Source organism: Felis catus, chromosome A1 (genome assembly GCF_018350175.1).
Source record: "Felis catus isolate Fca126 chromosome A1, F.catus_Fca126_mat1.0, whole genome shotgun sequence".
Lineage (NCBI taxonomy): Eukaryota > Metazoa > Chordata > Mammalia > Carnivora > Felidae > Felis > Felis catus.
Window position 1 is genome coordinate 62,614,564 of NC_058368.1, and position 18,350 is coordinate 62,632,913.

General features: G+C 35.4%; 1 long non-coding RNA gene across 1 annotated transcript; it reads left to right on the plus strand.

Annotated features, from left to right (window-relative positions):
- Positions 1–5,010: 5,010 nt before the first annotated feature.
- Positions 5,011–17,660, plus strand: LOC111560123. The gene is made up of 2 exons (XR_002741705.2): positions 5,011–5,165; positions 17,329–17,660. It is a non-coding gene; the product is annotated as an uncharacterized LOC111560123 (long non-coding RNA).
- Positions 17,661–18,350: the final 690 nt, after the last annotated feature.

An 18,350-nucleotide genomic window follows, 5' to 3' on the forward strand; every position in this document is an offset into this window, starting at 1 on the left:
GCTGGTTGCTTAGTATTTCTGAACTTTTTCCTGAAAAGTACAATGGTATAAAGTAGTATTTCTCAAATTTTAGTTTTAGAAGACTCACCTGGATAACCTGTTCAGCCACAGATTCCAGAGAAGTTGGGTTTTGTTTTGTTTAACTGTTTTCTTTTGTTTTGTTTTGTTTTGTTTTTAATCTGGGATGTGGCTTGAGAATATGCACTTTCTATCAGTTTACAAAAATAATTCAGGCCACAATTTGAGTTACACTTCTAAGGGTAGGTAATGTGATCTCACAGAGATAATGAGATACCGTATATAAACGTTACTTGGTATATAGGAGGCAATCAAGTATCAGTTACTTTTCTCATCTCAATGAATATTTGCTTGTTGCTGACATCTGAACAGGTATAAAAGTATAAGGAACTGTTTTGTCATTGAGCTAAGTGTATTGTGTCTATGTTGCTTCCCTCCAAAAAAATCAGGATGTTTAAAAATATGTTCAAACAATAAAACTACTAATACAGAATGTTTATAAATAACACTATAGGAATAACAGAGAACCATATATGCCATCATATATATGAGTCATAGATATATAAGTATATGAGAATACATATATAGTCACTGTAACTGAGTATTCAATTTAGCTCTGTTTAGGTACAAATAAAACTATAATGGTTTTATATAACTTTTGTTGTGTAATAAAAGAAAAAATCAATTCCTCAGGATAATTAGTATTATTTTTTAGAAATGACTTTTAAAAGGAATTTATCACTTGGGACCTTATTCAATGAATATTGAACAAAACAATAGACAATACAGTTAAAGGTACTTTTGTAGTTAGAGATTTAATAGTCATATAAAGTGGTGAAAATTGAATTTAACTTGGACTCTGTGCTCCCAAAGATTAGTGATGGTAAAACACATCTCCTCCCACACTTTTGTGTTCCAAAAAGAACTAACCTCAAAAGAACCACCCTTCTCCATATAACTTACTGTCCATGGACTCTCATGAGTGCAAAGATAACTCCCTTGTTTATCTGTCTGTATAAAACTCTAGGTCCCCTCTTTTTCTTTGAGGGCTTCCTCTTTAAAGGGCATTCTTCCTGTGCAACAAAGCTGAATAAAATCATCCTCTTAATCAGTCTTTCACATTATCTTGATGCTGCATAGGTATTGGGAGGATAACATGAAAGTATTTTTTCTTTCCAAGGTCTCAACCTTACTCACTTGGCTAACTTCTTTTTTTCCCTATTAAAGAAAGTTTAGAAAATAGGTCGGACAGCTAATTCCCATTACTTTTTTTTTAAGTTTGATTCTTATACATATATTTTGTGAGTCTTAAGGCTTTAAGCTTTCCCAAGTCTTGATGTTTTTATCTGTACATACTTAGTGTTCTAAAACAGAGAGAATTGCAAAGTGATTTTTGTAAAGGTGAAAGGATAACGAGGTAAAATTGAAGAAAGGAAAAAGAAAAAGAGTAAAAAGATAGCTTCAGGTTTTTGTTCTCTACAGGTCTTTAGTCTTGACTTGCTATTTTTTTTTCAAAATCTTCCATCTATGAGCTAAATATTTTGTGGTGTCCATTTCCATAGAAAAGAGTTCATTGTGACACTTCTATTTGCATATTCTGGCTTACTGTCTGTACTACCTGTCCTTTTCTGGTGATAATGAACCAAGAAGTTCCACTTTTAACATTTAAAAATTTGGGTGTTGGCACTTTCTGTACCTAAGTTTAATTTTCAATTCCCTTCCTTAGACATTGTCCAACTTACATATTTCAAACACTTTTCTTTGCTTCAGAAAATAACAAAGATTTTCTTCACTCTATTTTCCTTCAAATCTGAAACTAACTGAGCTACTCTACTAAACAAAGGCACTATTCTATTAACATGAGAAACACTTCAACCTATAGTCCTTTCTGGAATTCTACTCAGGTGTCTTGATCAGGATCTCCTCAGACTCATAAAATTGTACATAGCAACCATGTAAGCTAAGAGAATGTGACACTCATACAAGATGAACTATTCCACTTATTTACTGATACAGCAGTTAAATTGTCACCAACACATAAAACTGGTTGGTATAGATGTCAGAACTTTTGTTTTTATGTCCTATATTTACTATTAATCATTAACACTCTTATTCTCTTAACTTGTTCCATGACAGCAGGTTTGTTTCTTATAATACTTGGTGAATTATATTTGCTGAGATCAATGGAGATATGGCCTCTGTTTCATCTTAACACAAAGTCATTCTTTATTTGGCATAGTAACTATAGTTATTGAAGTGATCCTTAAACAGCATTGAAACAAACAAATAATATACTATCTTTTGAAATATTGTTTCCATTCATAAGTAGATCTCAAAAATAACATTCTCATATTGTTTAATTATATTATGAATGATTACGCAGAAAAAAAGAGGACACAAATTTTAGCAAAATATTTCAAATCAAGCATTTACAACACTGCATGTAAATATCCTCATGAAAATTGCTATATTTCATATAAACTTTTCATTAAAATGCTAGAAGAAATGTGAAAATATTTCCTCCATTCTAACTGCAGGCATTTTTTATTAGCCACTTTACCATAAACAGATGTTCATTTTAGATCTAATATTTATTTGTGAAGTTGATAACAAGTAGAAATTAGTCTTGGGTAGGGGTGTCTGGGTGGCTCCATCAGTTAAGCTTCTGACTTCGGCTCAGGTCATGATCTCAGAGTGCCTGAGTTCGAGCCCTGTGTAGGGCTCTGTGATGACAGATCAGAGCCTGGACCCTGCTTTGGATTGTGTCTCCCTCTCTCTCTGTCCCTCCCCCCACTCACGCTCTGTCTCTCTCTTTCCAAAGTAAATAAACATTAAAAAAAAAACTAAAAAATAGAAATTATTCTTGGGTAAAATACATCATCATTTTACAAAATTTTAGTTAAGTTTGAGTTTATCACATCTTGATGTTCACACTGATGCAGGAAGAAGCATTTGAAACATCAGATAGTTGCCAGTTATAAGAAACTAAAATGTGAATATTTAGTAAAGTTAAATTAGATGCTTGTGCTGAGAACTTACTGTTCAAGGTGTTCATAGTTAATCTCCTTAGAAAGTATTATTTAGGCTGCTAAAGATTTAAATAAAGAAGATATGTAATTAGTAACATGTCCTGGAGCAAAGGAAGACTATTGAGACTAGAAATCTGTCATTAGGGAACTCTGTTTATTGAAAGGCTTATTAGTAACCTTAATTTTAGAACTGAAGAATTTTTTAAAAAGACCAAGATTAACTATTAAAACAGAGCACAGTATGTAAAAATATAAACAGTCCCTCTTATTTTACCTGAAATGAAGAATAATTTTCTCCATATATAACTTAGTTTAGATTTCATGTAGCTAATTACTGACTACAGAAAAAATAGTAAAAATGAAGTTCTCAATAAATTTTGGAAAACAATCATCAGTTGTTTATTGAATCTAGGGAATTATCTGGTAGTCACGAATGCATATTCCTTTTGACCAGAAATCCACTTTTCCTACAGAAATAAAAGGAGCAGTTACTACACATCTCGCAATATCATCTGTGATAATAAAAACAGGAAATGCTCCTAGCACCCATCTCTAGGGTGATTGTTAAATAAAATATATTATGTCTATGTTATAAAACACTTAGAGGTATTTCAAAATAATGATACAGATCTATATGTACTAAAATGGAAATGAGACTGTGAGGATTTAACTGGAAAAAAACACAAATAATAGAAATGCTATATTCAATATTTATAATAAAAACAAGTTGTGTGTGTACATATATGTGTAGTGTGATTATAGATCTCTAACTCAAGTGTCCAAAAATGTAACTTTTAAAATCTTCTCTGTAATCCAATTTAATCTTTAAATTGTCAGTTGGTGGAAATTTAATCTCAATGAATTTAGGAGTTTATCAGTCAATTTAGCCTAACTTTGGTCTCCCCAGATGTTCCATGCAATCCTGGGATCTTCCATAGTGCTAAGGCATTGGTGAAGAGTGAACATATAATCCTTGTTCCTTAGAATCTATTCATGATGGTATCTGCTAAGATTTATTCATCATTTATTTATTTGATCATCTGTTGTCACCCCACACAGTTGGAATTTATGGTTCCCTTGACTGTGAGAGCAATGCTCTTATGAATAAACAACTTTTGAGTAAGAAAATTTGGAGATGCTTAGGTAGCAAAGTTAATTGTGGAGGATGTGTCCAGGTAATCACTCTTCTCCCAGAATTAAGGAACAAAAGCAGAGTAGTGGTAAGATACAAAATTACTCTTTTGGGGGCACTTGGGTGGCTCAGTTGGTTAAGCATCAGACTTTGGCTCAGGTCATGATCTCATGTTTCCTGAATTCTAGCCCTGCATTGGGTTCTGGCTGATGGCTCAAAGCCTGGAGCCTGCTTAGGATGCCTTGTCTCCCTCTCTGTCTGCCCCTCCCCCGCTCACACTCTGTCTCTCTCTCTCTCAAAAATCAACATTAAAAAAATTTTTAATTACACTTTTCTTCACTAATTAACATCAACCAAAACTAGTTCAAGCCAACATGGGTTCAGGTTAGAAATACAGTCAATTACAACTAAATTTACTACTGATAAACTCTTTGTAATGAATATACTTTTTAACATAAGGCAGTATTTTATTTTATTTTTGTTTTCATTTGATAGTTCAATAGAAAATGTGAAAGGAATTCTTTCAAAGCATTTGCCAAATTTAAGTGGGAGCTGGAAATTCCAATAGAAAGTAACTGATAATGGGCTAAGAAGCTGAGCACAAATTTTGGCTTTCACAGATTATGGGCTGCTGAGACAAAAATTAAAGAACATTCCAACCAGAATAAATAATAGAAAAACTGGGTAGTCCAGTATCTACTAAAATATAAATATATAACTAAATATTTCTAATTATCAAATCCAAGATGTTTTCTCTGCCAAATTATACACATACACATATTTCTTTCCCCCTTGGCTTTATGAGGTCAGCAAATTCTTGATTCCAAAATCTGACAAGGATATCAAGAGAATGAGAATCAGCAGACAACCTCTATCATAATCATAGATGAAAAATCCTAACCAATATATTAGCAAACTGAATCAAGCTATATGTGAAAAGAATAATTTAAGTGTCGTGACCAAGTGAAGTTTAAATCCAAGAGAAGGTAAGAGTTACAAAACTTTAACTCAAAACATAAAGAGAAAATGAAAAAAAGATTATCTCAAGAGGTACCGACAACTAATGTGATATAATTTAACATTCACTGGTGATAAAATCTGTTAGCAAACTAGATTAAAATAAAGTTAGGGTGCTTTTTTAAAAATAAACGGGAGGTGTATGTATATCAGGAGCCAGAAACCTTGGGACCCTTATAGAATTCTGCTTCCTACCTGTAACTATCAAAAATTGTCAGCATTCAATATATTCAATGGTAGGGGTTTTTCCCTAAGAATGGAAACAAAATGTCCATTCTCACAACTTGTCTTTAAAACTAACTCTTATCCAATGCAATAATGCAAGACTAAGAAATGGAGAACACAAAGATTAAAGAGGAAAAAATGAAAATGTCGTTTTTCCAGACTCAAGATACTATACATAAAAATTTCAAAATAATCTGCCCAAAACAATTGGTATCAATAATTGAATTTATGAAGTGTGCTGAATGAATTCAAATGAAGATCAATATATCATTAAAATAATTTAAAATTGGGGCACCTGGGTAGCTCAGTTGGTTGAGTGTCTGACTTTGGCTCAGGTCATGATCTCATAGCTCATGAGTTTGAGCCCCATGACAGGCTGGGGTCTGTGCTGACAGCTCAGAGCCTGGAGCCTGCTTCAAGTTCTGTGTCTCCCTCTCTCTCTGCACCCCCCCACTCACGCTCTGTCTCTATCTCTCAAAAATAAATAAACTTTAAAAAAATAATAATTCAAAATGAAATTAATAAATGAGACCATTCACCATACCCTCAAGAAACTTCAATACCTAGAAATAAACCTAATGAACATTGTTCAAACATTCCACTTAGAAAACTACAAAATACAGAAAATGAATGAAGCATAAATGCTTTCACTATACATTTTCATGAATTGGAATACTGAATGTTTATAAGTGTCAATTCTCCCAAAATTTCTCTATAGATTGAAGGCATTCTCAAAATCACAGAATTTTGTTTTGTTTTGTTTTGGAATATGGCAAGTACATTCTAAAGTTCACATGGGGCGCCTGGGTGGCTCAGTAGGTTAAGCGTCTGACTTCAGCTCAGGTCATGATTTCATGGCTTGTGAGTTCCAGCTCTGCATCAGGCTCTGTGCTGACAACTCAGAGCCTGGAGCCTCTTCAGATTCTGTGTCTTTCTCTCTCTCTCTCTGCCCCTCCCCTCCTCACACTCTGTCTCTCTCTGTCTCTCAAAAATAAATAAATATAAAAAAAATTAAAGTTCATATGGAAATCTAAATATTTTGAAATCCAAGAAGCTATAGCATCAACAATGAAGCCGATGGAAAATTGGCACTCGAGAAAAAAGAATATGTAAAATATCCTCGAGACATGAAAAAGTTACTCAAACTTGTGAGCCATCAGGAAAATCCAATTTAAATCCCAATGGTAAACATGCCAACAGAAATTAATAAAATTCAGAAACCTAACAAATAACAAATTGTGGATACGGTGGTAATATTTATGCCAAACCTGGTAGGATTCTATATGTATCCAATCATTATGAAAAACTATTTAGCAATGTCAACCTTAAATAAAACAAATGGTAATTTGCTAATTAAGCAAAGATGAGTTTATTCAAGAATAGCAGAGGAACTGCAATTCAGGACAAGCAAACTATGGCAAACCACAGGCAAGTCCAAAGAGACAAAGAGGATGCTAGAATTTATTAGGTTCTAGGAGGAATACAGAGGGTTATTTTGAACATTTCATTGGAAGAGAATGAGAGTTTGAGTTTATGGCAGTTTCTCACTGGCTGTCAGTGGTGGGCAGTTTGCTGTTACTGAGGCATGTAGAAATCTTCCTTCTTCCTACTGGTCATGTGAGTTGAAACAAATGGTACCTGCATAAGACCTCTCCCTTCATGGCTTCTTGACTCTATTTTAAATCAAGTTTCCTTTACTCCTTTTCACAGCAGTATCTTATAAATTAGATGATTATGTACCTTCCAGAACCAGCACTTCTACTCCCTGGCACATTTCAATCACAAATGAATAAAAATATGACAAAATGATATATATGTATATTTATTGAAGCATTATTTGTTATCACCCCAAAACGGATATGAACAACTCTCCTGCAATAGTAGAGCACATATATTTTGGGATGAGGACACAATGCAGTATTATATAATAACATAAAGGCAAAAAAAGAAAACAAAACATGTTACATGCAGTAATGTGATTAAATAACACACACATAATATTGCCAGAAAGAAGCCAGACAAAAAAGTAAAAATTGTAAAATTTCAATTATAGAAGTTTTAAAACTGGTAAAAGCTAACCCACGATGCTAGAAATTAGGATAGTGATTATCTTTGGAGATGAGTGTGGATAACTGGAAATGCCCTGAGTTTTGCCACTGATGTCCTCGGGTTCTTGATCACTGTGTTGATTACATATATGGACATGTTTACTTTGGAAAAATAAACTCCCCACATATGACTTCCATAACTTTTAATGTATTTTATTCTTCAATTAAAATCTTAAAAACTCAGGCTATTATTAGACAGATATCATTAGAACACTCTATTTTTGAAGGAAAAGAAAAGTTCAGGCATAATATATCAACATTATTCTGCTACATCGTATTATTTTTAAAAAACAGGCATCTGCCATTGAACACCTCCTATACTTGTATGACACCCAACCATACATCTTCCCTGGCACCCCATGTAGGAAGAACAGTATTCCAGCTGTTCTTTGCCTGTCTGAAATCTATTCCTGAATAATTCCAGCTGGCCTAAATGCAAATCTAATTTTACAGAGGTGATTCTTAGAAGCAACATCAAAGTCTTAAAATAGCGGCTAGTAATGAGACCCAACAAATAGAGGCAAACTTTACATATCATCTACACTCAAATTAGTGCACAATCTGGTCACATATGACAACAAATTGTTTCCAAGACATTACAGTGCTGTACCCAGATGCTTATAATCAAATCTGCATGGTGATCAAAGTCAAAAGTCCTACACCTGTATTACATTCTGTTTGATATATTCAAAATGACTCTCTCATAGTAATAAATTAAGGGCAGCAAAAATGTTTGCAGAGATGGTGGCAATATACTCTGGAAGGAAGAACGTGGATATCAAAATTTCATAGCAATTTGCCAGGGAGTGTATCCTTAGATGATTCCACTTCACACCATGCTCCACCCACATTTGTCCAGTATTTCTATCTCTGCTGATATTGTTTATAATCCCTCCCTTTATATGTGCAGTTATTTCACTGGTTTCAAGTTAATAGATGTTATTCTATCTTAAGGCCAATTTTATGTGCATACCAGTAAATTCTAAGGCCACAGAGTTAGTAACAGTTGACTATAAATACACTGATATAATATTTTTCATCTTTAATAGTATACTATAGGACAAAGCAGGTAGCATACATAAGTAGATGATTAAATAATTAAATAACCAGTAATGCACTAATGCAGTTGATATAAGCACTAATTCCTTCTTATCTTTTTTACTTTCCCCCATCCTTCCCAAATGGGTGAATGGCAGCCTATCCTTTTCTGAGTTCTACTGCAAAAAATAAAAAATAAAAAATAAGTCGTTTATTTATTTATTTATTTATTTATTTATTATTTGAGAGAGAGAGAGTGCACAAGCAGGGGAGAGAGCAGAGGGTGAGAAAAAATCTTAAGCAGGCACCATGCTCGGTGCAGAGTCAGAGGCAAGACTTTATTTCACAACTAGGAGATCATGACCTGAGCCAAAATCAAGAGTCGGATGCCTAACTGACCAACCGAGTCACCCAGGTGCCTCAGCTATTGCAAAATTGTTGATCCGACATCAATCCCTCCATGTTTGGTGATTTTGTCATCTTGGTGTAGTATTTCTCCAAACATATCTTTGATCCAGTATTTTCAGCATAAGGAAAATGATTCATTCCTTTCCTAGTTGAAGATTTTCATTGACTCACTTTCCTTTGGCTATTCCCTGGTGTTCCATTCTACAAAGCAATGTTGTGGTAAACCAGAAGCCACAAAAAACTGCCCTCCAGATACATATTTTTAAATATGTTTTAAAATTATATCTTTTACTTGATATTTACAAACACCGACTTCTGCAATCTCCTACAAAGATGAAAAGCTCAGCTAAGAACAGACTCAATCCCACATGGTAACTGCTGGACATGGACAGTGCAGAAAGCTATCTTTTTCAGTAGGGCACATACCCCTAGTTAGCAGCAGCATCCATTTACATGATGATTGCATACGCATTTATTCTTGCCACACCTCATTTATTTATATTACCTCGTGGCCACAATGGGCATTTGAACTGATAACCCCCATTAAAATTCCTAACAGGTTACCTAATAGCTCTTGTAATTTGCCTTGAAATGTAGAAATTTCTCTTGCCTCTGAAATGAACTCCTCACCAGGATAAATAACCATTATTTGTCAGTTAGCTATTAAAATCTGCTTCCAGTTTATTCTCCTTGTGGGGCTGAAGATGTGTCATCTCTCCCAGGTTTATTTTCCATGATTCTCCTATTTGAGAGTAATTTAATAGAAACTAAGCAGTTGATTACCTTTTTTAAAAAGCCTCTTTTCCTTCACTGAAACCTGTTACTGAGAATATAAACTACAAAATATTTTAGAAAGGTATCTTTTTTCATTTCGAGCCTAAAGTCATATATATTAGTTTTGTTTTGTTTTGTTTTTATTTTTTAGTGTTTATTTGAGAGAGTGAGAAACAGAGCGTGAGCAGGGCAGGTGCAGAAAGAGAGAGAGGGAGAGAGACAGAGAATCTGAAGCGGACTCCAGGATCTGGGCTGTCAGCACAGAGCCTGATGTGGGGCTAGAACTCACAGACCAGATCATGACCTGAGCTCAAGTCCAGACTCAAACGACTGAGCCACCAGGAGCCCCCCCTCCCTTTTTGTAAGTTGTTTTTTTTTTTTTTTTGAATGTATATTTATTTTTGAGAGAGAGACAGGGACAGAGAATATATATATTCGTTTTCAATCGTTGCATCAAAATCACCAAAGTCTATTTGCAACTTACAACAGAAGATATGTATTTTCTTACCATTTCTGCGGGTCAGTCATCTGGGCATGGCTTACCTGTGTCCTCTGCTTAGGGTCTCAACATCAAGGTGTCCCCAACTGTGGTTTGAATGGATGAGTCCACTCCTAGGCTCGTGGACAGAGACTGTTGGCAGAATTATTTGCACGCATTTGGCGGACTGAGGGCCCCAGCTTCTTGCTGGTTACTGACTGGAGGTCACTCTCTGCTCCTGCACCTGCAGCTCCTCAAGGCTGCCCCCAGTTTCTGGGCACACGGTCTTTCTCAACCCGGCCACCTGCTTCACTAAGCCAGCAAAGACCCCCTGGAGCGGTCCGCCAGCAAGATGGAGGCTCCCATGACATCACACATCATGGGCGTGGCCTGCATCTCTTCGGTTTGTCCTCTTGCGGAGAAGAGAGCCTCGCAGCCTTGATGAACTGCCTCAAGTCCTTGCTGTTGCTGGATCCGGTGCTCACTGAGAACGGTAAGCTGCTCCTTCGGGGCACCGGCCGGGTCAGCCTTCTGGGCCTAAACCCACGCGGGGCCAATAGGTTCTGCTCTTCCCGGCGTCGCCCTGCTGGCGGCCACCTCGGGCCTCACCCTCAAGACTGCTCAGCAACCATCACCACAGACACCGCCTGACCCGCGGCAGGAAGAGCTCGGCTCCGAGGTGGAGCTGAGACACCACCGAGACGAGTGGGAGGGTAGGCGGATGGTGGAGCATAGGCCTGAGACACTGAGATGCGGCCTCCTGCTGGGCGGAAGACAGGCTGGTGCTTCCGCTGCACCGCCCGCAGCCCTCCTCGTGCTCCCGCCCCGCCCCTCGTCCACCTGGGTTTCCCGCCTCAGGGCCTCAGACGCCCTCGCACAGTGACGGGTCGTGGGGTCCACTGTTGCCACTGGACAGAAACCCAAAATTTGTTGTTATCTCTTAAAGGATTGAGAATTGCATACGAAAACCTTAGGTAAAGTGAAAAAAAAAAAAAAAAGATGAACAGTTGGCTGGTGTAAATGCAAACCACCAAATCAAGGCAAAGTAACAACCCATGGGAAAATTATCGCCCAAGAAGGCAAACTGTATCCTCAGGGTGGGACTTAAGAATAGTCAAGGAGAAGGGTTTACACAAGGGAGCCAACACCAGGACCCTAGGAAGTCACTGTAGAGGTTTGTCATACAATACGGGGCTTTTCCCCTGCTTTACTGAGGGTATACTCAACAAATAAAAATTGTATATGTTTAAGGTGTACAATGTGATGTTTTCATATTCGTATCCATTGTGAACTGATTACCACAATCAACCTAATTAACATGTCTGTCACTTCACAAAGTTCAGTGTGTGTGTGTGTGTGTGTGTGTGTGTGTGTGTGTGTAGTGAGAGCACTTAACATAAACTCTCGATAAATGTCAAGTATACAATACGGTATTATTAACTGTAGTCAATATGTTTTTCGATATCTTCCTTTTGAGCATTACAATTCATTGCTACTGCATTAGTTGCATTGGCTTCCCACAATGTTGAAGAAACAAAATTAATGAGCTTTAAAACATCTATTTGATGTAAACTGTGACACTTCTTAACCCCCTCTTTTTAAAATGAAAACCAGAGATCTCTTTTTAGGGTATGATTTTCTAGATAAACTATTTTCCACATATAATATGCCAATTTATTTGTGTCAATAGTACAAAAAGAATCACTGAAAATAACAACTGATTTAGACACCATTACAGAAGAAGCAAAATGCCTACTAGTCTTTCACACAGGTGACTAAATGTAAATGTGTAATTTGTAATTAGTGGAGTCAGGAGAGTCAAATATGGAGAAACTGAAGCTTTAAGATAGATTCACTGAAAAATAAAGAATTGGAGAATGTACAACCAGTGTGGATTTATGCATATAAATTCAGAAATCTTCAAAGCAGGAATTTTTGGCAGTAGGTTTTTATCATTGAATTTTATAAATAACTAATATCTATAACAATAAGGAAAATATAAAAACCAAAAGTGTAAACACTTTCAAGTGCATAAAACAGTCTTTTAGATTCTAAAAGAAAATCATTCAGTGTGTGTGTGAATTTGAGGGGTAAGGTGGGTGTGGGGGGAGTTGCCAATCCATCTATCAGAGCTGCAATTCAGCTCAACATCACTTTTAATTTAGTGACTAATTTATTCTAATTTGTTTTTTCCCTCTTCCTGTTCAAGTTAATAAAAAAATGGTGTAGTGGATAATAATGTAATTATGTGACTTCTCAGTTCAAACTTAACAACTCTGAACCTTCACTTTAAAATATATTATATGATGGTTTGATAATTAAGGAGATAGTATACCTATTAAACTGTTTAACAATACCTGAAAAATACAAAATGCCAGATACATGCTGGCTATTTTTATTGGGGAAAAATGCACACATATCTGTATGCATATGGAAGTGTGTGTATTATACATATAGATATAGGTTTACACAAACATACATATGCTATCATGTAAATATGCAAATGTATATTATGCAAACATACTAATTTTCTTCCACATAAAAATTCATGAAAAAGCATAGGGCGATATACAGTTATACTCCAGCATTTCATAGTAACTAAACACAAAATGTTGAATTGAATTAAGCATGTAAGCGACAGCGGGACTTGAATGGTTCTAAAAGTCAGAGTAGTAGAGAAAAATATCACTAGGGGGAAACCACAACGTAGACTGCTTAATCCACTTTGACTATTAGTTAAAGAATTTTTAAATTGTCAAAGATGAATAATTGTCAAATGCTTACTGCATTTTATGTTGTTTAGACAGCACGACAGCCCCCCTAGCCAAATTTGTAATTTACCATAGCTTGGTATTCTTCAATTTTTGAGACTATTTTATTTTAAACTTTCCAAATAACAGCAGTGTTATTTGTTCTAATGCAATTCTGCAAATTGTGTCTGTGTACTGTCAATTACATTAAAAGCATATGCAGCAACACATTATAATCTGAAGAATAACACATTCTTCTATTTCACTTTACAGTATATTTTATTTGCAAATGTGCGGTATTTTAAATTTATCATTTATATAAATATAAATTCTAATAATATCTTATAAATGTACTGTTAATGTGAACTGTCTCACCAGAATGAGGCTAATTACTCCGTCATAAAATGCCATATGTCACCAAATGCCGGCATGGATACAGAGAAATTATTTCTCATCAATTGGTAGTGAGAATGTAAAAAGATACAACCACTCTATTTTTTTTTCAGTTTCTTAGGAAAGAACAACAACAATTAAAACTAAAAATACCCTTACCATGTGACTCAGCAATCTCACTACTAGCCATTTATCCCAGAGAAAAGGAAATTTATGTTGATACAAAAACAGGCATGTGATATTTTATTTGTGGTAGCCTCAAACTGAAAACACCCCAAATGTTCTTCAACAGGTTAATGGCTAAACAGACTGTGATGGGTCCATTTCATGGAACACTGCTTAAAAATGGACAGTTACAAACTATCCGTACACGCAACAATTTGATTAATCTCAAGGGAATTATGCTGAAAGAAAAAAGCCTATCTCAAAAGAATATATACAGCATGATGATGTTTATCTACATTCTTTAAATGGCAAAACTATAGGAATGGTGTTGGAAGAAGTTGCGGGGAAAAAAGGTTTAACTATAACGGGGTAGCAAAAGGCAATTGATGGTGATGGAACAGTTAGGTATCATTTGTAGCAGTGGTTATGTGGCTCTGCATGTGATTACATTGCATAAAACCACACACACACACACACACACACACACACAAGTGCCAATAAAACTGGTAAAATCTGAATAAGGTCTACGGATTGTACCAATGTCATTATCCTGGTTTTGATATTGACTATGTCAAAGATATAGACTGACATTAGTTAAAATGGTAAGGACAGGTTTTAATTAGTATGTACTATCACAATAGGCAAAAGAGTACAACATGAACTGACCTGGACTTCAGTTTCTTCAGAGGTGACTAGGTGTTTAAAAGGAAGAATGAGAGATTAGTGAAGGAGATAAGCAGGGGCTCAGTAGAGTTAGGAAAGTAAAAAATTACAAAAAGCTGAGGGGGTGGTCTATCTGAAACTCATCTGGGTTTGCTGAGCGGGCACTTATTAAATAAAGTTAGGGTCTTCCTCCCACCCCCACTAAGGAGACTAGGAAACTAGAAGACAAAGGCTGATCTTCAAGTATTGGCTGGAAGAAATAGCGTCTTTTAGCAGCCTTGAGTTTTCCCAGGAAGGCCTTTGAAAGGAGGCTAACATCCTCCTAGGGATGGGGCCTTTACCTGTTAGAAACTATGCTAGTATTTGTTCAAGTCTGGACTTGAACAAGGTGAAGGCCTACTCCAAAAGACGTCTCAGAGGAGCCTGGCAAGAGTTGGGTCTAGAAGAATCTTCGTCAACTTCAGTGATATAAGGGAAAACTGAGTTAATGGTACACAGGACCTGTCTGTATTGTCTTTGCAACTTCCTGTGAATCCATAATTATTTCAAGATCAGAAGTTAAAAATATGTAATGTTTTGTATTGTCATAATTTAGTGTTGTTAATTTTTAATATGTTTAGAATTTACCCTAATCATTAGCAGTATATGGGTAGAGAATTTCCTAATCAACCAATATTCATTTGGGGATCCATAAAAAGTCTTTTTTTCATCAATATATTCTCAACACTAGGCAGATGCTTCCACATTTTAGATGCTTGGTTAATTTTGTATAATAAATGAATATATGGATGGTCAGCTTGTAGGTATTTACTAGAACTGTCTCATTCTCTTTAATCTGACTGTATATTCACCAAAATTATATAACAGATTTAGTTGATAAGAAGCAGAGAGGCTGTCTTGCACCCTATGAGACTACATTTTTTACATCATAGTCCAGGAAGATAATGCTTCGCACCCTGGATTTGCTATTTTTCAAACATATACGTTGATTCACTTATTTTTTCAGTGTAAATCAATAAATTGGTATTCAATGGTCACCTTTAATTGTAATATAGCAAATTCATTTTCCAGATTGGGTTCCTACATTAATGGAATCAGCATAACAGCCAGAAAGTTAAAAGTCACATTTTAAGCTAATGGTAATCCTTTGAAGACAAGCAAAAAGTTCCATATTTTCCATACCTTATTTCTGAAAAGTGAATGTACATTATTTTTATTAACAAGTTATTTACACTGAATAAACTTATTTTAAGAAATTAACGTGAGGGGTGCCTGGGTGGTTTAGTCAGTTAAGTGTTAAAGGTCGGCTCAGGTCATGACCTCACAGTTCCTGAGTTTGAGCCCCACATCGGGCTCTGTGCTGACAGCTCAGAGCCTGGAGCCTGCTTTGGATTCTGTGTCTCCCTCTTTCGCTGCCTCTCCCCACTCATGCTCTGTCTCTCTCAAAATTAAACACTAAAAATGTTTTTTTAATAAAATTTAAGAAAAATATATTAATGTGAAAACTGATGCAATGTTGCCTAAAAAATACGTGTTCAATAATCAATATCTTGATATCTAAACACAATAAGTTTTAAAAAAGTGATTCTTCCCCAAAATGCAGTTTGACTTCCTTTAAGCTCTAGAAATGCAATTCAGTAAATGAAAGGAATTTAAGAAATTTTGAAACTTAAGAAAAATTTTAAAAAATACATGTTTTTCTATTTGAGTCTTATGATTACTACTGAATGATGAGCTCAGGCCTAATTTTTATCATATCCTATCATATGCAGTTTTGTAAAAGTTTTTAAATTAGTCTGTAGTATCTCCTTCAATACTAAATAATAATCAGTAAAAGCATTTAAGCAAAATAGTTTGAAACTGATAACCAGTGTGTGGACATATTGGTAATTAATAAATATACATTTCCTTCTGAATATCAGAGAATCACATGATTTATTACATCTGAAATGAAATAATGATTAGTGGAAATCACACTTTCTTTCCAATGTCAACTAATACAGCATTGGAGTATCAGAGATTGAACAAATATATTCGAAAAAAAATAGTACATTTAAGCTATTTATATGTGACAAGACTTCTTTTCCTTCTAACAGCAGTGGTTCTCAACCAAGGCTGATTTTGCCTCCAGGGAGCATTTGACAATATCTGGGTCCATTTATGCTTGCTATATTTTGGTTTTCACTGCTACTGAAATATGGTACAAGAGGCCAGGGATTCTGCCAAACATCCTACCATGTCCGGGACAGTCCCTAAAACAAAGAATTATTTGACTCAAAATACCAAGTGTCAAGGTTAAGAACCCTATTCCACAGCCAACTGCATAGATTTAATACTCCCAGTCAAGATAGCCAAATATGTAAAGTCAACCCAGACACAGTAGATAAGAAAAAGAAGGTCACTTGTCACAATTCATTTGATACAAACTCTCCATACTGGGAATTTAGATTGCCTTTGGTTATGATAACTTGCCCAAGGTCATTAAGCCCATTCTGATTGTCTGTAAACCAATCACTAGACAAGAACTCAGATCTGATTTTTAGGCTACCACACGTAGTTTTTAAAAATAAGATATTTGAGAATTCAAGTCATTGCACCTAGAGTTGATACCCCTATGTAAAAAAGATAAAACATCTTCTGAAATTCTTGATTACGAAGATGGTAGTCACTTCAGTCACTTTTTTTTTTTTAATCAAATTCTGAAGTGAAATTCAATTTTGAAGGGATGAACATATCACTTTGATAAGATTAAACATTGTCAAAAGAAGTTATTTTAAAAGTAGTTAGATCAAATGAAGGCACTTTGCATGATGCTTTTAGAAACACATAGTTATATATATGTTTTCATAGTACAAATCCTAGCATACTCTAATTGACATTAATTACACCTAGGTATATACAGTTAGTATGACTTTAATCTTTTGGTTTTTTCCAAGCCAATCTTTATTGCCAATAAGGAACCCAGTAATCCTTCTTGTTAGTCTGGAATTTTGTCCTTTTTAAAAATTTAATCTTAAAGCTCATCACAATTTTAGATAGTGAAATGTGTCTATTATAGACCTTACTACATAAAATACTTTATAAGAGACTTATTTTTCCTTTTTTTTTTTTTGGACATGTTACTCTTTAGGAAACTGTGATTACATAGCAAAAAATGAGATGTTTCAAAATAATTTTAAATCAATATTTCTCTGGCTCAACAACTGAGAAATGGCATCTAATATGCATGCTGCTGAAGTGGGGCTGGCAGTCAAGGTAAGCTCACCAGAACCCAGTCAAGGTAAGCTAACCAGAAGAGGAGGAGAGTGAGAGGAAGGAAAAACTGTGTCACTCAAGACCTACATGACACCAGGAAATATACTGAAGTCAGACTTGACATCACATCATTCAAATAGGAGACTCACAAAGAATAGAATTTCTAGTCTGTTGTGAAAAATTCCCGAGTAAAGCTTACAACATATATGGTCTTGTCTGTTGCATTTTTTTTCTTTTGTGAGGTATACACACAATGGCATAGCATCCCAGCCCCTCACAGGCAGAGCCACATGTACAGCCCAAGATTTGTCCCTTGGCTCAACTCCATGTCAGCACACTGTCAAAATAAGTAACGACGTAGAAATCTATACACTGTGCCAACAACAGCATTTAAACTACCTGGAGTTCATCCAGCACTACATAGAGGGCACCTTTATGGAGCAAGCCCAGAATACTCTTATGATGTCATGTTAGTGAAGGACACTATCAAGGGTAGAGATTTGTGGAATTTTTTTCAGTGATATTTGGCAAATTCTTTCAGTTGTTTATACTCTATATATCTTTTATGTTATAAAAATAAGTAGTTATGGTTTGTTCTATAGTTTATTAACATAACTGAATTGAATACAATTTACTCATAATACATGGATGTATATAATGGAATATGTCAGAGATATTAAAAATCACTTGATGTAGGTGAAAGCCAGACTTATGTAAATGGAATTGGATTATCACAATGAGAATTGTAAGAAAATAAAGAATGACTTGAGACGGGGACAAAAGATTGAAACAGTCAGGCTCAGGGACTTCCTGGTTTTGCAGCATACAGAATCAATGTAGCTACGATCTTGGGTTACTAGAAACTGTCATTTCAGAAATGTCTAGTCCTTACTTGCA